The sequence below is a fragment of the Periplaneta americana genome, chromosome 6 (assembly GCF_040183065.1).
Source record: "Periplaneta americana isolate PAMFEO1 chromosome 6, P.americana_PAMFEO1_priV1, whole genome shotgun sequence".
In the NCBI taxonomy this organism is placed as follows: Eukaryota; Metazoa; Arthropoda; class Insecta; order Blattodea; family Blattidae; genus Periplaneta; species Periplaneta americana.
The window spans coordinates 178,172,295-178,198,948 of record NC_091122.1 but is presented as its reverse complement, the minus strand read 5'-3'; the positions used below and the strand labels follow the sequence as shown (position 1 = coordinate 178,198,948).

Below are 26,654 nucleotides of genomic sequence, written 5' to 3'. Positions count from 1 at the left end.
AAACTTACTAGGCACTTGGTCAGTAATTGATTACTTGTAAATAGTTTCTTTAATCTATGACAAAATATTTCAATATTCAGTAATTTCATCACTATACAATTTTGTTATTCTAGATTTAATTTGTAATTCAGTAAATATAAAATATTCATTGTTTCTCTATGATAAATTATCTAGCTTTAATTATTCAGGTAATCTTTTCGTACTTTGATTTTATTGTAATTGTAAATTTAATACTAACTGTAATATTATTTGTAATTGTAATTGTAAATTTAATACTAATTGTAATTTTATTGTTGATATTGTAGTTGGAATCTCCTGGTAGAGGGGCAGAGAAGGCCTGACGGCCTTATCTCTACCAGGTTAAATAAATAAATACTAATACTAAATACTAATACTAATACTCCAGTCTTCGCTTCAGCTAATTTGCTATCCACTCCATTATTGAAGAATTCAGTTTCCTAACTTCTGACGCTTGCTGTACGCTGCTTTTATGTTCTCGTGTCTCCGCTATTTGTCTTTAGAAGATAAAACGCCCGATCACTGCAGCTGGTGGGGGATACGAACATAACTTTAAAGTAGAGCTGGGCACAAGAAAAAATATCTATTGGCAGTATTAGCTGGAGGAGATGTTTTATAGTAGAAAACTGTTGTAGAACTAGGCTTGAAATGCATTCAACAATTTTGTGATGAAAATAGTTACATCACTACAAAAATATGCTGCTATCGTATACTTCAAACAAGAAACTCTCGTGATACTGTGCCACACAGCACCACAATTTTTAGATATAATATTTTGCATGGAGGCAAGTGTTAGAACTGATAGAGCGAGTTGGCTCAGTCGGTAGTGTTTGAGACTTGCACAAAGGAGGTCCCGGGTTCGATTCTTGGTTAATTTTTCTTGAAGAAGAAAAATTGCTTGTGTGTCTGGAGTCTGGAAACTTGTATGAATGCGAGAGTGATTGTGAGTGTGCCGGGTTAATATTAATTAGCCAATCTTCAAAAATATAAAATACAATATAGCCTATCAGGACTGTTGCTGGGCCGTAACCTGAACACACGTTTCAGCGTCACACTACTGACAAGTAACTCAATCAGTGGGCACAACCATAAAGCACTAATAGATGCAATAGAGTTAACGAAAAAAAAAAGGAATTATCGTAGTTTACTCCACAACGGGATCCGAGTAGTGATAAATTACTGATGTACTACGAAGCGAGAGAATTTATCTTTTAAGCTCAGATCCTCGGGGGATTTTATTATTATGACCAGGAACGCAGACAGAATTTATGGGCCCCTATGCAATACTGTACTCGGACCCCCATTGAAAAAAAGTGACAATTACAAGTTACCAGTTATTCCAACCATAATAATTATTTGCAAGATAAATAAGAGATAACCTCATACACAGATACGAATTTAAAAATATACACTTTTATTGCATTGAAAACTTTTAGCAAGACTTCACATTAGCACAATATATTATATTCATAAACACCTGTAATTTCTAACTTGCAGTCCAACATCAACAAACATCTCTCCTTGACTTCATTGATGCAAAATCATCAATTATATCATCAAAATATAAAGACCTGGCAAGATCGCTCTCCAGACAAAGGAAGCCAAGGTTACTCAGTCGTTCTTGACACATTGTTTATCCGAATACATTCTTTATTTATTCATTTTGTTGAAGGATCAGCAACTGTCACAGGAATTGTATAGGATATTCTAATAGCTATACAAATATTTGGAAATAAACTGTCCAGTTTTAATTTCCTCAGACTATTTAGGAGATTCATAGGTTTCAGTGGGGTTGACCCTAAATTAGAAGCAGGAATTAATTTAAATATTTCGGCTCATCACTGATCTCTTTGTTAATATCTTCATAATATTTTTCACGCAGTCTAGCACCCATATTAATATCTTCCAATTTTTTCTGTCTCTCCTTGTGCTTCTCAGCTCCCGACTTATGCCTGTACTTGTCCATTGTGCAGTTAAACTATAACCGGTAACACTAATGAACAGAATTTACTAGACAAACGACAACGAAAAGACGAAAGTTTCGACACGAAACATATAATGTACTAAAAAGGAAACGTGATCCTGCGACTTCAGTTTGGGAGAGTCCACTAGCATATTGCGTAGGTTAAAAAGGAAAAGCCAATAAATAATTGAACGTGTTCGGTACAAGCGACGGAAACATAGTTCAGGCAAATGCCGGGGCCCTGAAGTGTCGTGTCGGTGAACGTTAATGCGAGAAACACATATTCTATTATATAAAAGTCAAATATTTACATTTATGAAGTGGTAATTTGTATTTATTCTACTACTGTTGAATTAATATGTCATATTTACGTAACAAATGAGGTGTATAGTTCCAAAACCCGACATTTGCTTTCTAAGTGGTTTAGAGAAAAAGCCAAAAAGCTATCTGTAGTATTTCCAGTGTTGAGATGTGCAGGAAATTTTTATAATGGTCTTTAATAGTAAAGCTGAGGATAAAATTACATGTTTGAACTAAATGTATGTATTTTTGTAAGAGTTATTAGATTATTAAATTTGGACATGTGGTGTATAGTAAAGCTGAGGATAAAATTACATGTTTGAACTAAATGTATGTATTTTTGTAAGAGTTATTAGATTATTAAATTTGGACATGTGGTGTTTTGGAACTAACTATTGCATATGTCGGATTTTGGAACTAACAATAAAATATATGTCGGATTTTGGAACTAACAATAAAATATATGTCGGATTTTGGAACTAACAATAAAATTTATGTCGGATTTTGGAAATTCTAATAACATTAGTTCCCATAAATAATCCACATTTTATACTAAAAAGCTATTAATTTTATTGAATCCATGGAATATAATAAACAATTGTCATTTATTTATATATATATATCATCAGAATATTATATTTAACCTTCATCAAGTGTACATTTTAAATCCTGAAATTCTCTTCTTCCTGTGGTTCACAGATAGTCAATCTTTTTTACACTCATCCTCGTTATAAATACGGTCTGTGATATTCTTGCAATATTCCAAAGTTTCCATGTCTCTCCAGTTATCTTAAACATTTCTTTAAGTAATTTGTTAACATTACTTAGTTCTTCCTTATACATTATGCATGTGTTTTTGTGCAAGTGTGATTTTTACATCCAGAGCACGTTTTCCCCTTTTTCAAAATCCTTTGTACAAATTTACAATGCTTCTATAGTTTTGTTCACTCCTTATCGCAACTCCATTTTTTATTCCTTTATCTTGATTCTTTTACAGAATTTTAGTTTGAAATGCCAGCCATTTGGTGGCTTCAAAACAGTTCGTATATTTGTTTTCCAGTCATAAACTGGAAAGTCTATACTTAACTCGTTTATGGTGTCATTGTTGTTGAAGATATTGCAGTAATCTTCGTATTTCATAATGTTCATCTTCTTTGCCTCCTTTTCAATTCCATAAATCATTCTATCCGTTGGTATGGAGGAAATGGAGTGACTCATTTTACCTAATTGTTCGATGAAGTCTTTCATAGCATATCACTTTATTTCACATTTCTTGCGACATGTATCCTCGTCTCTTCTTTTTTTATTGGAGGAAGTCCAATTTTTAAATGCCACTTAAATAGAAGTCCCACCCAATTCTTTGACACTTGCAAGATTTTTAAGAAAGTTTGTCGGTAAACTGGTAGAACACGACCTGCTCCCATCCCCTGACGTCTCACTGTTCTGTTAACAAAATATGTTTTAGGATAATCAGCTGTTGTGTATTCAGTATGAATTCATCTTGAACCAACTTATTAGGGACGCTGTAAAACACTTTGTAAAAGTTGTTGATATCACGCTGAGTTAGGAAACTTCATTGGTTTATGGGTAAAGTTTTGAGTTCTGAGAGAGTAGCTACCAATAATCAATACAAAAAATTATCAAATTCAGGCAAGCATCGCACAATCACTGTAAAGACAAACATTACAGTTAGCATAAAACTTAACTTCCTATCCCTTTCCTGTGTTTTGTCTAATTCTTTGTATCACCACGCCCAGGCTCCGAAGGCGAAGTTTGTATGCGAGATTCTATGAAAATTTTACCTCTATAAGAAGCTCACACAACACGTCAACACGTTGTAAAAAGCTGCACAGCTCTGAAGTACCAATATAATGAAGCATGTCCTTATTCAGCTAAAGTTCCATTGTCGATTTTCCCAGTAAGTTCTGTGCACTCAAGAATTATGATATTCTAAAAGAAAACACTAGTGACATAAAGAAATCACACACTTTCTTTGTCTTGAGCAAAGATGTCGACTTCTGGAACGTTACTGGCCTTCATAGTTCACACAATGGAAGTGTAAATGTCGGACTTTGGAATAAACTGCTTATGTCGAGTTTTGGAACAATACCTTAACAAAATAAGTCGGGTTTTGGAAAAAACTCCATATTTTAAAGCTTGATTTATGTTAGAAATATCGAGTTTTGGAGGATGAAATAGTGTTTTTCCAATGTATTTCAACCCAAAAATATAAAAAATGATCGTAACTCATTTTTCATAAAAATGGCAGATGTCGACTTTTGGAACTATACACCTCAAATGTTCTTACAAAATTTTGGTGTGTATCTACGAATAATTATTCGTGATAATAAACAGACTTACTTAATCTGACGGGCCCTTATTGCTCACGGGCCTATATGCACTTGCCCCCTTCCCCCCCCCCTTTTGGGCGGCCCTGATTATGACTATTTCCCGACTGGGACGGGAACACTAGAATCTATGAGTAAATAAAATTCATAAAATACTCTTATTAAAAATAGACTACATTATTTTAGATGCAATTAACAGTCTAATGGCACATGAACTGTCTCACTGCATACTGGATAATAAAGGAACTGTTAGTCTATAATTGCTCCAGAAACAGTTTCGGCAACTTCTGAAAAATAAAATCATTCAACGTCCGGACAAGATACCGATCTACATGATCGACATATTATTACATGAAGTTACATAGCCTATTCGCGGTCAACAATGAGATAAGCAGACTGGTATACCAAAAGACTTTTAAATTCATAAATATGTATTCAAAAAACAGTTTTGCAATCCTCCAGGAATGTTTCCACTCCACAAATCAATCACCAACTGATATACCTATGAATTTGAATTTAATGCTACAGAACTGATCTTTATTTTCTCTGCAAAGTTCTGTAATTGTTTCCATTTGGCATTTCTTGCATCTCTAGCACACTTCTCGCCTTTAGATACTTGTTCGATCTTATTTTTAACTCTCAGAGTATAACTAAACAAATTCTATTTCTGTTAATTTGTTAGTATGTTAGGGCTGTGCGATTCTAGTGACGTATGTGGATGCATAAGCAACCATTCTCTCTGTCTCTCTCTCCTTTCCTAGTTCTAGACACGAAGGGTCTGAATTACAATATTTTGAGCGAATTCTGCTGCCAAAGGGTTCCAAAGTTTTGGATCACTGCCCTCTACGTATTGCCTTCGTCATGGCTTCCCAACTCAGTTACAGTAGTTGTCAGCGCTTCTTTCCGTAGTCAAGTCTCTCAGAGTAACTTTCAAACAAGATGACGACGTGGTCCAGCAAGTTTGCATTCCGCAGAATATTTGTAACACTATTATAGGAAAGTTACACAGAAGGGGGAAGCAGTCCAAAGTCCTACTTTACATGTTACTCGACACTACTAAATTTCATCAATGCCTTGTTGCAATAAAGTTAACTTCTTTTAGAGATTTATTTCAGATTTTAACTTTCCTTACTTATGGATTTTAGAAAACCCGGAGGTTCATTGTCGCTCTCACGTAAGCCCGCCATCGGTCCATCCTGAGCAAGATTAATCCAGTCTCTACCATCATATCCCATCTCCCTCAAATCCATTTTAATATTATCCTCCCATATACGCCTCGGCCTCCCCAAAGATATTTTTCCATCATGTCTCCCAACTAACACTCTATATGCATTTCTAGAGTCGCCCATACGTGCTACATGCCCTGCACATCTCAAACGTTTGGATTTAATATTCGTAATTATATCAGGTGAAGAATACAATGCGTGCAGTTCTGCGTTGTGTAACTTTCTCCATTCTCCTGTAACTTCATCCCTCTCAGCCCCAAATATTTTCCTAAGCACCTTATTCTCAAACACACTTAACCTCTGTTCCTCTCTCAAAGTGAGAGTCCAAGTTTCACAACCATACAGAACAACCGGTAATATAACCGTTTTATAAATTCTAACTTTTATTGATTAAAGTTCACGTTAACATTCTGTTTGTTAAAAACATAAAATTACTTAGTCACACGTTAAAAGGCCGAGACGTAGATGGGAGGATAATATTAAAATGGATTTGAGGGAGATGGGATATGATGGTAGAGACTGGATTAATCTTGCTCAGGATAGGGACCAATGGCGAGCTTATGTGAGGGTGGCAATGAACCTCCGGGTTCCTTAAAAGCCAGTAAGTAAGTAAGTAAGTAAGTCACACGTTAAAAAGTATTAAAATTTTAAAAAAAGGTGTACACCTTCGACAGACGGTCCGTTTCGACGTGATGTCACGTCTTCATCAGTGTCTCCTAAACTACTGGTGATCTTGAATTCTGTGATGTGCATTCGTCAGTTGTAGGGGTGGGGGTGTGTTGCTCTTATGGTGAGGGCTGGTTGTTTGTGTGTTATGACGTATCATGTCGTCGAATAATGTGTGGGTATTGAACTGTAATTGTGTGTTAAGTATATGTTGTGGGTATGTTATTGTATGTTTATATATTTCGTATTGTTCTAATCTAACATTTAGTTTTTTTGAGAGCAGACTGGATGACAAAATCTTTCAACCGAATAATAACAGGCATTGCTCATATTATTTTGTCCCGCGTTTAATTTACTCTCGAGTGTAATTTATATTTCTTCCTGCTGCTCCAAGATTTTTTAATTTTTCCACCTCTTCAAGGGATAAATTTCCAATTCGTAGGCTACAACATTCTGGTCGCGAGACATAATCATATACTTCGTCTTTTAGGGATTTACTTCCAAACCTATCTCACTAATATTAATTGCTGTAACACTAGCACTAGTAGCAATAGCACTAACATTAATAGTATCACTGGTAATAGAGAGTCGAAATTTATTCCGTTCGGACACAGCATGAAGATGAGAAGTTGTGATTATTATTGGGAAATTACACGAGAGACACATTTTCTTGAGGTGCCGCACCACCGTATCTCCGCCAACATTCTAACATCTCTTATCCTTCATTTTCAACAACATTAATTAATTCTGAGGAAACTAGACGAATGTCAGTAAACAGAAAGGGAAAGGCGTAGTTTTATTTAAACAATATCCTGGTGCCAACAAATGGATTTGTAAACACGAAGGACTCTCCAACAGCGAATGGCGCGATGGCATTAAAATGGTTGGAAATGTTGCTGCAGTACGTGCTGTGCCGGGAAGATCTCAGGACAACCGTTGTAAGCATTGTCACAACGAGGTTGAAACTCTTGCACACGTCCTGGGATCCTATCCGCACGGCGAAGCTCTGCGAAACGCTAGACACCACCAAGTACGATCAATTATAGCCACTTCCCTTAAAGATGCCGATTACAACACCTTTGAAGAAGTATATGGTCTCTCCGTCACTGGCAGTACACGGCGCATAGATATAATAGCTTTCAAGGAATCTACAAGATCTGGATACCTAATTGATCCCACTGTGCGTTTCGAAACAAATGAGGAACAGCCAGCAGAAGTGGATAAGGAAAAAAAGAATATCTACAATCCTACCATTCCATATTACCTCCAAAAGTACCAGCTAGAAGAGCTTGAAGTAATCGGACTTCTGGTTGGAGCAAGAGGTACCGCTACTGTCTTCATGAAAGATGTGTTTAAGAGGCTTGGAATACCTACATCTATTATTCCGATTGTAACTTTAGCTGCATTGAGAGGCTCAATTGCTCTCCTGAAGCATCACCTATATTCGAAATGAAACCAAGTTCATTAGCATTCTTTACTTTTTTGTAACACTTGCCTCTCTAAAACTAGGTAGCTATATTTCCAACAAACACAAAATGTACTTGCAGCTATGCACTTGTAGGAGTTTCATTGTCAAAACAAAATTAATGGTTCACTGAAGTTGTAAACATTTATATGGTTAAGTACTCTTTGTCCCTTTGGCAGCTCACGAATAGTGAGAAGATTTCTAAATTAATTATAGACGGATATAAAATATGTGATCACTGCTAGACAATGCAATAGTTCCTACTAGAATGCTGGTGTAGCTGACAATTATTCTGCATGCAGGAATACTTTTGGTTAGGCCTATTAGATACGTATTACGTAATACCAGAAATGTTATACTCTCTTTATTTCGAGCATTTGGTACATTTTTTCAGCCAACATGGAAAGCTTTAGCTATCGTATAAAATCCTATCACGGAATGCAATAACATTACTTTATTGGAAAATAAAAATTCAGTGTATTTGAGGAATTGGCAATCTGCATTCTTTACGTTTCTCCAATACTGAAAAAGTATTGCGACAGACATGCATGCAGCGACTGTCTGTAACAAGTGTGATCCTCACTGAGGCTGAAGTTTGCAGTTATAAGTCCAGAGGATCCCGGTTAGATTCCCGATACTGACTGAAAGTGAACGCTTTGTTTCGTATTGATTTGTATCACTTCTATACAGTGAACCGTAACAATAGTCATTAATATCTGGTGGTTATTCTTTGAGATATTTCAAACAAAAAAAGTTTAATATACTTTTGCTCGTTTTTGCTTCCATTTCGAGATAAAAGTTGTTTTATATAAAACATTTCATAGCGTTGGTTATTAGAGGAGAAAAATTCGCTCCGACGCCGGGGGTCGAACCCGGGTACTTGGTTTTACGTACCAAGCGCTCTAACCACTGAGCTACGCCGAAGTTCAATTCACAGCACCGGATCGAATCCCTCTCTTTCACTGTTCTTACTCTGTTCTGGTCTTACTCCATGTTCGACACATATTAAGTCAACTACCATCATACAAGGAGCGCACTCTACTGAGTGACTTGGTGGCCGGGATTCCACAGTATATGCACTGATGGGCGAAGAATCTACGTAAAGATTAATTTTTGGTCTTACAGAATATATCTGTTATGATAACAATGGTTATTACAGGAAAAAAAAAATAGATATATTCTGTAGGACCAAAAATTTATTGGGATTCTTTTATTATAGAATATCACTTAATTTTCGTCAAGTTTGACAAACGATTCTGACGTCACAACATGGCCGACGTAAACCAAGACGACGAGTAAATAAAACTCACTGAGATATCACCTCAACTAACCCACTAACCTTCTCACAAACGTCGACCTTATGTCACTGAGATATCACCTCAACTAACCCACTAACCTTCTCACATACGTCGACCTCATGTCACTGAGATATCACCTCAACTAACCCACTAACCTTCTCACATACGTCGACCTTATGTCACTGAGATATCACCTCAACTAACCCACTAACCTTCTCACATACGTCGACCTCATGTCACTGAGATATCACCTCAACTAACCCACTAACCTTCTCACAAACGTCAACCTCATGTCACTGAGATATCACCTCAACTAACCCACTAACCTTCTCACATACGTCGACCTCATGTCACTGAGATATCACCTCAACTAACCCACTAACCTTCTCACAAACGTCGACCTTATGTCACTGAGATATCACCTCAACTAACCCACTAACCTTCTCACATACGTCGACCTCATGTCACTGAGATATCACCTCAACTAACCCACTAACCTTCTCACATACGTCGACCTTATGTCACTGAGATATCACCTCAACTAACCCACTAACCTTCTCACATACGTCGACCTCATGTCACTGAGATATCACCTCAACTAACCCACTAACCTTCTCACATACGTCGACCTTATGTCACTGAGATATCACCTCAACTAACCCACTAACCATCTCACATACGTCGACCTCATGTCACTGAGATATCACCTCAACTAACCCACTAACCTTCTCACATACGTCGACCTTATGTCACTGAGATATCACCTCAACTAACCCACTAACCTTCTCACATACGTCGACCTTATGTCACTGAGATATCACCTCAACTAACCCACTAACCTTCTCACAAACGTCGACCTTATGTCACTGAGATATCACCTCAACTAACCCACTAACCTTCTCACAAACGTCGACCTTATGTCACTGAGATATCACCTCAACTAACCCACTAACCTTCTCACATACGTCGATCACATGACATCACCCCATTCTCCAATCTAGCCAACCTATTCTCATACACACACTACCGATATCCTATATTCATATAAACCCAATTTATTTACGTATATTATTCGCCAAACAGTGCATATTACTGTGGAATCCCGGTCACCAAGTCACTCAATTGAGTGCGCTCCTTGTATAATGGCAGTTGACATAATATATTATGTCAACATCCTATGTCGAACTTGGAGTCAGGCCACAAAGGGAAAAATACTGGAGGAGAGGGATTCGATCCGGTGCTGTAGACGAAACTTCGGCGTAGCTCAGTGGTTAGAGCGCTTGGTACGTAGAACCAAGGACTCGGGTTCGATCCTCGGCGCCGGAGCGAATTTTTTTCCTCTAATAACCATTGTTACCATAACAGACATATTCTAAAGGACCAAAAATTAATTTATGTAGATTTCATAGCGTGTTTAGGGAAAGCCAATACTTTAATTCCCAATATGCTCAGTCAATTTAAGAGAGCAGTGTATTATGATAGTGAATGATTAAAATAATTTTAGTTTTGTTCTTTAAAGGTGCAAAAATTTGATCCGAGTGCGAGTGGGGGTGAGTGTAACTCCAATGATCCACACCGCAAGACTTGCGAGAGGAGAATGTAAACAAAAACGTCTCTTAATTATATCTCGCAAGATTGTATATTCCAGCAGTGTCCAGGTAGGAAAACCTGTCAGATTGTAGGATGTCATAGGAGAAATAAGATATAACATGTCTGCGCAAATTTTAACAAATTTTTGTGTGACCAATATTCTGAAAGAATCATTGTACAAGATGTGATTATAATAACCAAATGGCGGTAGATACATTCAAAAAACAAAAAATGTATATTGCCAAATATTTAATGTAAAATTGAGGGAACAATGAATAATTCTTGCACATTATAATTAGAACAGAATTGCATCTGAGAAGTGGTAGAATTAATATGCTAGTAGCTATACACAGTTAACCCAGATTTCTCTACCGTCTTTTTAAAAGGACGGTTTCGTTTCATGGAAAAAATTACTTAGATTTTAGTCTCTATAGCAGGATAACATTTGTCCCACTGTCTGGGTCTATTTGGCGTAGAGGCAAGTGAGGCCCGCTGCTGTGTACTACTGCCTGCGAGTTTGGACGGGGAGGGCCCAGGTAAAATAATCGGTGGCATGGCATAACTGGATGTTGACGGGGTAGATCGATGCATCACAGTGAGAGATCTGTTTTGTTAATTTTGTATGTAAAGATTTTTTGTCTATAGTTCAGGTTGTGGGATTTCCGAAGACTCTAACAACCAGTTTAATTAAAAATAGAAGCAAAAAATAAAACCCGGGCAACGCCGAATGCTTTCAGCTAGTTTGCTGTATTTGTCAATGTTGCTCCATTTACTTCAGCATTTACATTTTATGATGTAAAATGTTCCATTCCGAACGGTTAGGATACAAAAGAATCGAACAGCTTTGCTGAATCAACCGACTAACTAGATCAAACTACGGTGTTCTCTGGAACTGTGAGCAACATTGCAGAAAGCATAAAAATAAACACATTAAAAAAAATAATGAAAATACACTGAAATCGTTGTTGGATTCTTTGCAAAAGCAACAAGTATTGTTTTGCCAAAAACTGCTGCTAGTTTTCAGACAATCAACTGCTTCCATTTTACGCTGATTTCAGCTCAACGGTGAGGCAAATGAGATTTTCCGCGACACTGGATTTCATCAAAACAGTCATTATATCCAGCGGAGAGGAATTCCGCGGTGGGAATATGAGCTCCAGTTTGAGTCGTTACAATTAATCTCAACGACTGGTCACCATTATACAATACATGTGGGATAGGGGTGTACAGATAATTCTACAAATGATTGGAAGGAGAAATTAAATGATTAATATCAGAGAAATATTTCTGTCATTCCTAAAAGTAGGCTAAGAATTAAAAGGAGAAGAAAGCAACGCAAGACATTATTTTCTTATGTTAAAACAACATATTATCTATAAAATATTTAAATATTTTGGGGTAACTCTGTCACATACAAGTAAAAGTAGAGATGGCATTAATAATAAAATTATTGTCCAAGCAAGGAGAGCTATTAGACAGCTAAATTCGGTACTCTGAAATGATAAAGAAAAAAAAAAACAACTATTTATAATTTTTATTATGATTTGAATTGCTACACGCAGCATGCAATCAGGTTGCCGATGTACGGTAGTATGAAGGAGGTGAGCGACCACCCGGTCTCGTAGTATAAGCAGTTCATGTAAGAGTTGTGACCAGTCCAAATAGATAGAGCAGCTACAGCTAATGTATACCTATGTAAGCACTTGCTTTTGCATTACTGTGGTTGCAATAGTCACAGCTTAACATTTGTTCAGTGCAGACAAAAATTCATTCAAACATACTACAATGAGAATGTTGCTGTTCCAAATAATTGCCCCTGGAATACCCTTACCCCCGCAGCCAGTCTTGACCCGTTGGAGAACGTGGTTGGATGCTGTTAATTATTATGCAGAACATTAAAGCAAAATAATGGAGGTAATTGATGCATTGGATAGCACAGACAGTTCCGCTGTTGCAGCTATAAAATCATTGCCTTCTGAACAGCTATTGCAAGATATTCTGTTCATTGATTCTAATTTTAAAATCGTGTCCAAAAGCATCATCTTGCTAGAATCGTCTAAGCTACAACTCTCATAAGATCTTAATAGGGATAGTGGATAAAGTATCACAAACCGTTATCCAAAATAACAATTCACTAATTTCAGAAAAAGTGAAATGTAAGGTGAGAAACATTATTGCTAAAAGTTCTGGCTATTCACAACTTCGTATTATAAATGATGTACCATCAGGTCAGGATAAGACATCTGAAGTTGGTGTACTAAAAAGTACTGATTTCCGTTCTTCAAAATGCACGTATTACATCGTGTGACGTTGAACGTACATTTTCCCAAAATAAAAACTGTTTAAGTGACCATCGGAGGAGGTTACTTTGCAGTCTCTCAAAATGTACGTAATTCTTCACTGCAATGCACATATTCAAGGATGATGTGAGTATATTACATTAAATTTTAAGAGTTAATATATCTCACTACAAAATAATTGTGTATTTACATGTTTAGACATTTTCCACTTCAAAGATCATTTATTATATTTCTTGAATGCAGGATACAGGTTTTATTGTAACCGCAGTATACTGTTCAGTGTTTACATTAGAGGCATGCTTCATCATTTGCACGCCCCCTTCTCATACAGTCTATACTGCGTGCGCAGTAAACCTTTCGATTCTCGTGGCAATTCCACGAAGTCTATTTATAAGACAATAGTGGAAAGTATTTGTAGTTATGGGGCTGAAACTTGGTAGCTTAATCAACTGGATAAGAAGAGACTGCTTGCTTTGGAGACGGACTTTTGGTGGAGAAGTGCTAGTCACCCCCAGAAACACTCATGTTAAAGATGTGACGATGAGAAAAAATAATGTAGTAGATAAAAGAATCTTGGAAACCATAGAAACTAAACGGCTCCTCTGATATGGCCACATTGAGCGAACGAATACAAATAGACGGCCAAAGAAAGTATGTCAGTGGTCTCCTGTACAACATAAAAAGAGGGGAAGACCAATGAAGACTTGGAAAGAAGATGTCTTAGATTCCATGGCTGCAAGAGGTCTTCAAGAAGAAGGATGGAATGATAGGAGAAGATGGCTAATAGGAAGCCAGAAGCGGCAACAGTTGTAACAACTCGCAACTATAAGACAAATTTCTGTAATATGTATTATATTTTATAAAAATTGGAGATTTATCCTTCGAAGAGATAGAAAAATTCAAATATCTTTGAGCAGCAGTAAAAAATATAAATGACACTCGGGAGGAAATTAAACGCAGAATAAATATGGGAAATGCCTGTTATTATTCGGTTGAGAAGCTTTTGTCATCTAGTCTGCTGTCAAAAAATCTGAAAGTTAGAATTTATAAAACAGTTATATTACCGGTTGTTCTGTATGGTTGTGAAACTTGGACTCTCACTTTGAGAGAGGAACATAGGTTAAGGGTGTTTGAGAATAAGGTGCTTAGGAAAATATTTGGGGCTAAGCGGGATGAAGTTACAGGAGAATGGAGAAAGTTACACAACGCAGAGCTGCACGCATTGTATTCTTCACCTGACATAATTAGGAACATAAAATCCAGACGTTTGAGATGGGCAGGACATGTAGCACGTATGGGCGAATCCAGAAATGTGTATAGAGTGTTAGTTGGGAGACCGGTGGGAAAAAGATCTTTGGGGAGGCCGAGACGTAGATGGGAAGATAATATTAAAATGGATTTGAGGGAGGTAGGATATGATGGTAGAGACTGGATTGATCTTGCTCAGGATAGGGACCAATGGCAGGCTTATGTGAGGGCGGCAATGAACCTCCGGGTTCCTTAGAAGCCAGTAAGTAAGTAAGTAAGTAAGTAAGTAAGTAAGTAAGTAGGGTGATTCACGAAGATAATTCCATACTCTGGGACATGATTCCTGACATCATTGTGAAGAAAAAATGATCATATTTACATGTGTCCGATTTGGAATCGGTTCGAATGAAACCACTGTTCTTTCTTCCGTAACACGCATCCTTGTGAACTCTCTCTCTCTCTCTAGACGTCCGAAGCTGTGTGTGTTATAGTACAGTTGATAGCAGGAACAGAAAGTCTCGTGATGTCAAGGTTAGGGTTAGAGATAAGGCAATACCGGTATAACGTATCTACCTAGCATCCGAACAACGGAAGTTAGGATATGCGGCGCGCGCAGTTCACACTCGGGCGACTTCATGTATTGCTGCAGAAGTTGGGGTCTTTGAAAACCGGATTTAATACAGATTTTTCAGGTGAGTAATAATATGAATGTTCTTTAATTAATTTATAATACACTCAGTACCATTCTTATTAATAATTTAAATGCTTAAACTTTCATAATTTCCACGCTTATGTTTAAAATTCAGCAAGGTGTGACTCACTCGATTTAAAAATATGACATATGTTTATGTGGATTTTTTTCTTCTTCAAATTGATGTGAGAAATCGGATCCTAGAGTATGGCACAACCTTCGTGAACCACCCTGTATATTACATATACATTTATATTGCAAAAATTACAATAGTTCGACTTAAAAGCGCAACATTCCATATTGCCAACTTCTAAATGAATTGAAGTTCTTAATTGATATACATACAATGTCCAAAACCTACCGAATTTGATCTTTTACCTCACATATGTTGTGTTTTACATAGGCTACCATTCCGTAAAAAAGAATATGTCAAGTCCGACTCTAAGCCTGTGTGTTTTAATCATACAAATATTTATTTCAGTACCGGTACTCTTATATTGCGATTCTATGTAGTTTTCTTGCTCCTCTGAACAATTTACTTCACTGGACTTGATATGTTTGTCAATTCGGATCTTGAATAAAAATAAATTTTTCTTACTAATCGTAGAATAATTGCTTAGCTAATACGCTTCTATAAACTTATTAATGGCACGTTAAACAAGGAAGAGTTACTTGAACAAATACATTTCAATGACAGTAAAATTGATCTAAGAAAACGTTAATTACTCCAATTCACGACACCTTAAACGTTACCGCGTAAACATTTCCCTCGTTCTGATAATGTGTTCTAAATATAACGAACTCTCAAGTAGAGTTGAACTCAACGTCAGTCTCACTTTTAATCAATTTAAAAGACGTTAAACTTAATAATAAATAACTGTGTGTGATTTCTACCTTGCTTTTCTTCGGGTAAGATTATTAATATTGCAATTTTTTTTATTTATATCGACGGTTAATAAGAGATACTTCGTACCTGTAAATTTGCAAGAGAATAAAAAAATTGTTTCAAAAATTAATTTTTATCAAAATAGACCAACTTCATATATATGCTACTGCTTTGAAAGGTCTTGTAATCGAGGGCAAAATATTAGTTAATTGTCCAATTTTGTGAACACAATACTATCTAAATAATAATGTAGTTAATATCTAAATAATAATGTAGTTACACTAAATGACAATCGATATGTGATTAAATTATCTTTTTTTTGTCCACAACTCAGAAGCTATAGTTCTTTTTTTTTAGTTTGTTAGTTAACGACGCTGTATCAACTACTAGGTTATTTAGCGTCGATGAGATTGGTGATACCCAGATGATATTTGGCGAGATGATGCCGAGGATTCTCCATAGATTACTTGCATTCACATTACGGTTGGGGAAAACCTCGGAAAAAACCCAACCACGTAATCAGCCTAAGCGGGGATCGAACCAGCGCCCGAACGCAACTTCAAACCGGCAGGCAAGCGCCTTAACCGACTGAGCCACGCCGGTGGCTGCTATAGTTCTTGTCATCATAATATTCCATTCCCGAATTGTTTAGTTACTTAGTCTTAGATTGTAAATTACTTTATGTGATAAGAATAAAATTATTATCCTTTTGTATGTTCGTTCAAATGTTATAGTTTTTTATCATTGTGATACTTACTTACTTACAAATGGCTTTTAAGGAACCCGAAGGTTCATTGCCGCCCTCACATAAGCCCGCCAGCGGTCCCTAACCTGTTCAAGATTAATCCAGTCTCTATCATCATACCCCATCTCCCTCAAATCCATTTTAATATTATCCTCCCATCTACGTCTCGGCCTCCCTAAAGGTCTTTTTCCCTCCGGTCTCCCAACTAACACTCTATATGCATTTCAGGATTCGCCCATACGTGCTACATGCCCTGCCCATCTCAAACGTCTGGATTTAATGTTCCTAATTATGTCAGGTGAAGATTACAATGCGTGCAGTTCTGTGTTGTGTAACTTTCTCCATTCTCCTGTAACTTCATCCCGCTTAGCCCCAATTATTTTCCTAAGCACCTTATTCTCAAACACCCTTAACCTATGTTCCTCTCTCAGATTGAGAGTCCAAGTTTCACAAGCATATAGAACAACCGGTAATATAACTGTTTTATAAATTCTAACTTTCAGATTTTTGGACAGCAGACTGGATGACAAGAGCTTCTCAACCGAATAATAACACGCATTTCCCATATTTATTCTGTGTTTAATTTCCTCCCGAGTGTCATTTATATTTGTTACTGTTGCTCCAAGATATTTGAATTTTTCCACCTCTTCGAAGGATAAATCTCCAATTTTTATATTTCCATTTCGTACAATATTCTGGTCACGAGACGTAATCATATACTTTGTCTTTTCGGGATTTATTTCCAAAACGACCGCTTTACTCGCTTCAAGTAAAATTTCCGTGTTTTCCCTAATCGTTTGTGTATTTTCTCCTAACATATTCACGTCATCCGCATAGACAAGAAGCTGATGTAATCCGTTCAATTCCAAACCCTGCCTGTTTATCATTGTGATACTGCATTTATTATTTATTTAGGCTTTAGTCTTCGTACATTCTTTTATGATATTTTCATGTTTCACCTTAACCTACATCTAGCTACTGTAATTGGAGCATTGCACTGCTGTAGTACACATATACATAAATAGAAATAATAGTAATTTATAGTATAAGAGAGTAAAATCTGTTTACATTCATGTGCTATACATTATTTTATTGATTACTCGAATCTAAATTTAATTTCAAATTTTGGGCCTTTTCTTTATAATATGTTGCTTGTGAAGAAGTTATAAATTAATGAATATATGTATTTTATTATTTACGAGTATAAGGTGCTGGCTGTCATGATTTTAAAACTTTTAATTCAATGCTGAGAGTAAAGAACTTTTGTGCGAGATCGTGCGTATTTGCTTGTTTTCCGCACAGAACCAATACGCGGTAAGTGTGAAATACCACATTCAGTATTCCCAACGTAACACACATAACAATTTTCCTCTTCTTACCGCTTAAGCGCGACATTCATTTTACTGCTTTAGGCTTTTAACATATTATTTTTAGAGACGTTTAACATAGTAATAATTATAAATTGGAAACTTACCACTGTAATTTCACCTGAATTGCAATGTTAATTATTGTTTTTAAATATTTGCAAAAATTAAGTAAAGTCTACTACTCCACGAAACTTATTGCATTCCTGATACAAGAAACATTAAGGAAGCCGTGAAAAAATCAACGAGATTCCAGATGCGGATGTTATTACTGCAATATGTTATATAAATAATATTGTTAAAATATTAAAATGAAAAATAAATCATTACATAACCTTACCGTTTGTTTTAATTTCGCATTTATAGACTGGGGGAAAAAAAAGACAGAGGTATATCACGGCCTGCTGGAGTATAGTAAACACAGAAAACATTTTACAGCAACGATGTTGAAGAAAGATATTTTGGTGTTCCGAAGTTGGCGTCATTAAACAGAAACCAACATGGAGATTTCATTGCAACTAATTAGAAATTCGTCTTTCAGGTATGTAATAAACGATCTTCGCACAAAATAATGTACGATACACGAGCGGTAGGTTTGTTTCCATGTTCTCGGAAATTAAAAAAGCTCAACTACGTTTCGCTTTTTCAATCTTTTCCTCGACCATGAAAACGTCAACATACCGCTCTTGTAAACGTATATTACTATTAAGGTACTGCTGTGAATGAAGCTATTGTTTGGGTTGCTAAGGAAGCAAAATAAATACCAGATTATATACGAGTTATACATAAAATAATAAATATTGACATTAAGATCTCCGGGACTTATTTCTGAAATAACTATCAATACAATGTACAGATCGTTACAAATGGATCAAAAATATCAAAAGAAGATGCTACTGATCAGGTCGGATGCGGTTTTGTTGTATATTGCAACGGCCAAGAAGTGTACACACAGAGGAACAAACTTTCACCTGAATGGTCCATTGTACAAGCTGAGCTATTAGTTATTAAGGAAGCGCTGACATGGACTAAAATTCATAATTACAATTGTTGCATCTACAGTGATTCTCAAACAGCCCTCAGATCTATATATAATAAGTTTAACTTAAATCCTCTGGCAGTGGAAATCAGAAGAAATTCAATGCCTTGCTACAAACACATTTTCTTCTCATGGGTGCGAGGACACAGTGGAACAGCAGCTGACGAACTGGCAAAGAGTGCTGCAGTTTCGAACTTCAATTTGAGCTACAATCTGTGCCCTTATTCATATGTGAAAGCAAAAATAAATGAGCACATAATGAACAGGTGGAACAACCAGTAGCTATACAGTACAAAGGGTTCAGTTACAAGAGAAATCTTTTTTCCTAGCCTTGACACCCGCTTAAATAGCAACAAAATTATACCGGATTTTATACTAACGCAATTTTTTTCGGGTCATGGGAAATTTGGGTCTTATCTAGAACGATTTAAATTACATAAGGAAAGTCGCTATTTATGTATCTGTGAGGAACAGCAAACTGTGGATCACCTTTTGTTTCATTGTTCAGTATTCGAAAACAGAAGATTTATTTTGGTCGGACCTTTACATTTTTGTAATGTAATATGTGACAAGCTATCATTCAATGTGTTTAGAAAAACATGCTGTTATAAACGGTTTTGTAGTTTTATATGTAATATATTTAAGAATTTGTAATCAGTTCAAATTAATGTAGTAGATATGTGTTAATTTCAAATAGCAAGGCTGGGTTAATCACGTCAAATGAATTCTTGTAATAATATAAACTATCAGTCTATAACTATAACCCTAATGTACTTTCGGGTAAAATAGGGTTCAAGAAATTGTATACTCAGATAGATAGATAGATAGATGGATGGATGGATGGATAGATTGGATAGATTAGACAGATTAGATTAGATAGATAGATAGATAGATAGATAGATAGATAGATAGATAGATAGATAGATAGATAGATAGATAGATAGATAGATAGATAGATAGATAGATAGATAGATAGATAGATAGATAGATAGATAGATAGGTAGATAGGTAGATAGGTAGGTAGGTAGGTAGGTAGATAGGTAGATAGATAGATCGATAGATAGATAGATAGATAGATAGATAGATAGATAGATAGATAGATAGATAGATAGATAGATAGATAGATAGATAGATAGATAGATAGATAGATAGATAGATAGATAGATAGATAGATAGATAGATAGATAGATAGATAGATAGATAGATAGATAGATAGATAGACAGATAGATAGATAGATAGATAAATAAAAGAAACCGGTACTCCCAAGGAACTTCCTTCACGTAAGGACATCACCTTTGAAAAGCCATTGCTCCGAGTTCGAACCTGCGAATCTCGGATCCATTGTAAGCAACAGACCACACGGGACAACGCCGACGAAAATAAAAAGCTTAAAATGGGAGAATAAAGTTGTTACATCACGTAGATTTAAATTACAATAACGACCACGAACTTGGCAAGCAAAAATCCCAACACTTCACTGCGTTTGAGAATTATCTAGTCAACTGCATAATCCGCTAACCCTCTTATCTTCCGCATACAACACCCTTGTGTGTAATTCTATAAACTGATACTCCCCAGGGACTCGCTGAAGTCGTGCTTGCAGTCCAAGATAGGTTGCAAGCATTCGTTAGCGAAGAGAATGGGACGTATAAATTCTGATGCGATATTTTATGTTCACACTGTGGCAGATAGTGGTGCAGTTCTTCGGCGTCTCTACAGTCAGATTTCGAGTATATTTATATTGAAAATGTTGACATTGGCAAAAAGGCTTTGTGTCTTCTATTGTGTCTTCCGATTAAAAACAGACCGCATCTGAGTTCGATTTCCGGATAGGAAGTTAAAATAAATCTCAATTCCGTAAGGCATGTGTCTCTGCTGTATTGTTTCAAGGCTTGGTTCAGACAAACGCCAAATACACGATCAAAGCTTCAAACTACAGCATTCAAGAATGCTTAATTTTTTTCATACTCCTTGTAAAAGTGACGATGAATCCATCTCTTGGATGATGATAAATTTTCGTTCTATCTATTCAATACCACTTGAATTGGGTGTAGTCCTACTGTATATAGTTGCTGAATAGCGATAAATATGAGCTGACGCGTGTCGGTGACTCACACAGTTCTCTCGCAGGAAACACGCAGCAATCACGTGACTGTCACATGCTTAAATCACTGTTTACAAACGTAAACAATTAGCACAAGCCGTTAGCATATGTAATTGGCTCAAATTAGCTCTATTACGAAGATCTCTGACATACATTCCGTGTGTGAGAGCACTTATCTCCAGATGACAGCACATTCGGTCTCTAGCTCGCATTGACCACTCTGCCAGTGTTGCCAATTGGACGGAAACTCCGTCAAAACTGGCGGAATTTCAACGTAGCGAACGGGAAAACAATGGCTTTGACGGGTGATGGATTTTGTGGCGGAAATTACGATTTACATCGCCTTTTGACTTTTTTTTAGCTGCTGTCGTTTTAATTGTTCAATTTTTTTTACGGATTTTAGTTTTTCTTTGAACAGTCCTGCCGGTGCCGTACCATGTCAAGGAATGCCCTGTTTCAGATATCCTCGTAATCAAATCAGAGGTTAAAGAATTATTATTTTAATCAGAATTGGTATTGTAAGCAAGTTGTGTTAAAATTTGCTTTTTATTTATATATAGATATATTGAGTGCGTCTGATTTACTTTTTTTTTTTTAAATTTTGACGGATTCTGACGGATTTCCTGGTGTTAAACTGACGGGGATACAATTTATGTGTTGGCAACACTGTAGTGTGCCTAGGTTTGGATTCAGTGCTGTATAATCAGCTGTAGCAAACGTACTGCGCATGCTCGAGTTTGCACAAATCCGTTTCATTTTCCTATCAGGGTAGAGAACAATATTATGGTTTGTACAAACGCCTGAAGGCGTCAGCGTGTGTTCAAGGCTAATTTGTGCAAATTGGTTTGTGCGTATAAATAGTTCTCTACAAACGGACATAGCCTAATCTGGGAATCACAACATATGTTTGAAGGAATGTTCGAATAATTCAACGGTATAAGAACATTTTACTATACAGGGTGGAAGTGAAATGACCTTTCATATTTGCAGAACGAATAGCTCATGTTGTATGTAACAAAAAACTGTAATACCATACTGGTGGGAAATCCATAATTTTCTCTGAAAAAAAAGTCCCCCCCCCCCCAAGTTTTTAACACCCTCTTATTCGGTAACTATTACGAGTAGTGTGCCGTTTATATTTCGGCACGTCATCCTTTTCCTTTCCATTTCTTTCCTGTTCTTCTATCCTTACGCTTTTTTCTGTTTGTTTTGATTATTCTATCTCTTCATAGATGGCTTACTTCCTCTCACTTTTCCGTCTTTCCGTATTCTTTGGTTTTGTTGCTTTAATCTGTGATGAGTTGAAACCGAGGGGCCAGTTAATATCTGGATGGGGAGCGGTTAGTATTTTAAGCTGATTGGTTGAGACCGAGGGCCCAGTTAATATCTGACTAGGGAGCAGTTAGTATTTTATAATATCGTTTGCTGATTGGTTTTGACTGTAGCTCAAGTTTGAATTTCGCCTGAGAAACTTGTTGTATTTCGGTTGTAGCGTCAGTCTGCGATATGGACTCATTGAGGTCGGGCGCGTGCCGGCAGGCTCAGTAAAGTGAACATTGTTGGGGCGTCAGTGGGCGTCGGACCTTCCTTGAGGAAAGTTGTGTAGACGGTTAAAGCCTTCGAGTTGGAAGGGTGTTGACGAGTGAAGTCTGGGACTACGACTTGTTGAGGAAAGTAGTGTAGTAGCGGGCTTTACTATGTGAAAGTTAAGTTAAATCTGCCAGGGAGAGATTCGTTGAGGAAATACGTATCGCCAAGCGAGTGGAATGGTGTGGAGTCTGCTGTGAAGACTCGTTGGCCAAGGATACGTTCCATTGGAAGTTTATAGTGTATGTTGCTACTGATGTGCAAATCTATAGTATGTCATTACCGTCATTATCAGTAGTGGATAGTAACGTTTGGCTCACGTAGCCGGAAAGTTTAGTGTGCTTCAAATCTTGAACTGCATTCGAGTATTTGTCGGGCAATAGTGCAGTGAGCTCTAGCTAAATACTGGTCGATATTTTACCTGATGTTACTTTATCCCCAAGCTGTGATGTGACTAAAAGTCTACCACAAACTACAAAGAGCTCAGTGAATTAGTTTGGTTTACTGTTTGGTTTGTCATTACATCAGAACACACTTTATGAGAATGGAAATCAAAATGGAGGAATCCATTGTTGCGTGGAGTGTGAGGGGTGACCAATTTGAGTGTTACGGTTCCCACGTGTCTGTTTAGTATTGGTTATGTGTGAGATAGACCAACAAGTTGGATGTCAGCAAGGTGGAGTGCCTACGTATGTAAGGTAACTAGCTGGTTGTTGATTAACGTTATTCTCAGTTACGAAGAGATATTCTGTAGATCCCAAAAGTTGTAAATGTCCACCAATGAAAGAAGCCACGTATGTCAAATATCTGGGTATCATTATTGATCAGAATTTAAAATGGCCTCATCACATTACTTATCTTTGTAAGAGGCTTCGTAAAACAATTTATAAATTCGTTAATCTTCGATGCTACTTACCTATTAGAGTTCTACGAAATGTTTATTTGGCCATTATTCAGTCTATCATTCAATATGGTATAATTGTTTGGGGTGGAAGTACAAAAATTAATCTTAGTCCGTTAAATTTACTACAAAAACGAATAATTAAAATTTGTTTGAATAAACGTTTCGATTATCCAACTAAATTAATTTATTCTAAATTTAATGTATTTAATATTGAACAAATTTATAAGTATACGCTGTTAAAATTTTATCATAAAAATCGTAATAAGTTTGTATTACAGACACACAATTATGACACAAGACGAAATATTAATTCAACATTAGTAGAACCTAAATGTCTCACATCTGCTGGTCTAAAGCATAGCATTAATTTTGGCCCTCGGTTGTACAATGCTTTAACTATATTACACCCAGAACTTCTAACATGTAACCCGCTAACATATAACAAGAAAATTAGAAACGTGTTAATATCTTCAATTTGATTAAATAAATTTATAGCCTATGTGTATGAATTAATCAACCTATATTATATTTGTATTCTATAATTTTGAAATATATATTAGTCCTACTTTTCACGTGCGATGATATTCTTCTCTAGTGTTAATATTATATTATATAATTCCATTGCCGCTGTAATTATATTTTAGTTCGTATTTTATTTTACTTATTTATTTTTATTATTACTATTATTTTTTTATTTTAATATTATATCTGAACTGCGACCGAGCACGAGCGCTGCTCATTCGGTCTCAAATTTTGTTAATACTACTGTATCTTCTTTTTATATTGCTTGTATTATTTTATTTCTATTTCTCTTGTTTGTTTTGTAATTATATTCTTTATTCTGTATATTTAAATTTAAATAAAGTTATTATTTGATGTCTTCTCTAAATAAATGTTTTTTTTTAAATATATGGAATGTGTGTTGTTACTCAACTACCTCGACAAGTATATTACCATCCTGATCATAACGTTTCATGGCAGGGTTATTTCCTGTAATTCATCAATTACTTAAACAAATAAAGAGACCTACAAGGACTAGGACGGCACAGTAGGATCGTGATTTTTGTCCCTATCGATAGAAAATCTAACAAAGAATCATTTATCTCTCTGCCGTATATCAATAGCGAGGATGGTTATTGTGTAAATTTAATTTAAAACCACTAATTTGAAGCCACTGACAATTGGAACCAGCTTGCAACATTGTAATCAGACAGGGAGATGGGAGGTACTTCACTAAGGCAGACAGACTTGAGTTCGTTGATCTCTTACATCTGTATTACGAGAAGAAAGAGGCGGCGATGTTGTCAGACTGCTGAAAATTCAAACTAAATTTTTTAATTAACCGTGCATTTAATCACAAAACGTAATATAGGTTTTCTATTTATTTAAGTGCACCCTATCGTCCCTGTCAAGTAATATGATATTAAAACAGAAAAATTAGCTTACATATAGGGCCTATATACTGTGTGTAACCGGATTCTGGTAGATCCCAAATATACTCGTATTTTACAGTCATGCTACCATTTACGTGACACTTGGGGAAGTGTTTAAATGATATAAAATACACAAACATTTGCAAATGTTATTTAAATACAATGTCCCGTTTAACCGGAACGTCCACACCTGTGGAGTAACGGTCAGCGCGTCTGGTCGCGAAACCAGGTGGCCCGGGTTCGAATCCCGGTCGGGGCAAGTCACCTGGTTGAAGTTTTTTGCGGGGTTTTCCCTCAACCCAATACGAGCAAATGCTGGGTAACTTTCGGTGCTGGACCCCGGACTCATTTCACCGGCATTATCACCATTTCATTCAGACGCTAAATAACCTAGATGTTGATAGATCGTCGTAAAATAACCCAATAAAATAAAAAAAAATTAACCGGAACTTACTCTAACTTTCTTATTTCAAATGGGACATTCTGTATATTAGTACATATTTCTGCTCCTTTCTAAATTCTGAATCCAAAGATGTGAAACATGTTCAGATTTGAAGTGAGTCTTTTGTTTAATTCAACAAACTGCAATACTCGTTGCTGTGGAATAATATTAAAGCAACGCTAAAACACGATAATGCAGACTTGCACTTTGTTAACATGACGAAGCAGCTATCCAGGAGCTTGGTTGGGAGGTGATTCTACATCCCCCATACTCTCCCGATCTTGCGCCCTCAGATTTCCACCTTTTCCCTTCTCTAGCCAACAATCTTCAAGAGAACTCCTTTGATAACGAAGACGCTTTATAAACTTCACTTGGCGACTTCTTTAACTTCAAACTAGCAGATTTCTTCAGATGAGAAATGAAAAAACTACTCTGCGTTGACAGAGAGGCATAGATAATGCAGGAGAAAATATTAGTGATTAATTTCTGTCTTTTATTCATTTTAAATAAAAATTTTTGTCAGAGCGAAAAAAAAAAAAAACACTGCAAACTTTTGCATCAGCCCAATACACGTCATTTCTAAAAAAAAACAAATAGCTACCGTTTCCAGGGGAACAAGAAAATCTTGTGAATCTGTGAAATGCTTTATCAACAACATTAATTAGTGCGTGGGAACGGATCACACGGTATAATGAAGATGAGATGATGATGATGATGATGATGATGATGATGCTGATGACGACGATGATGACAATATTGTTAGTTCACATTTGGTCCACGTAGAGTAATAATGATAAATTAATTTCTCTTTTAGTTTTAATGCCCAATTTATCAGAACATGACACTGTAATCATAGCAGAAGGCTATATGCGAGTACAAACTACACAAATCATGGCTACTATTTTCGTCTTTAAGTACAAGATAAATCATAAATATGGTAACTACGCACACAAGTTAATTTGTGCCGCTCGACCGAAGCTGGTTGTTATTAATGTTCGGGGACTTCCGAGCTCCCATTCATAATAAGAGCTAAATT

General features: G+C 36.3%; 1 protein-coding gene and 1 non-coding gene across 3 annotated transcripts in view; both read right to left on the bottom strand.

Moving 5' to 3' along the window:
• Positions 1-26,654, bottom strand: part of LOC138702079 (G-protein coupled receptor GRL101-like) — a 929,248-nt gene that overhangs the window by 295,901 nt on the left and 606,693 nt on the right. The gene's annotated exons all lie outside the window — the stretch shown is intronic.
• On the bottom strand, positions 8,838-8,910 carry TRNAT-CGU (transfer RNA threonine (anticodon CGU)). Its single transcript has one exon. It is a non-coding gene; the product is annotated as a tRNA-Thr (tRNA).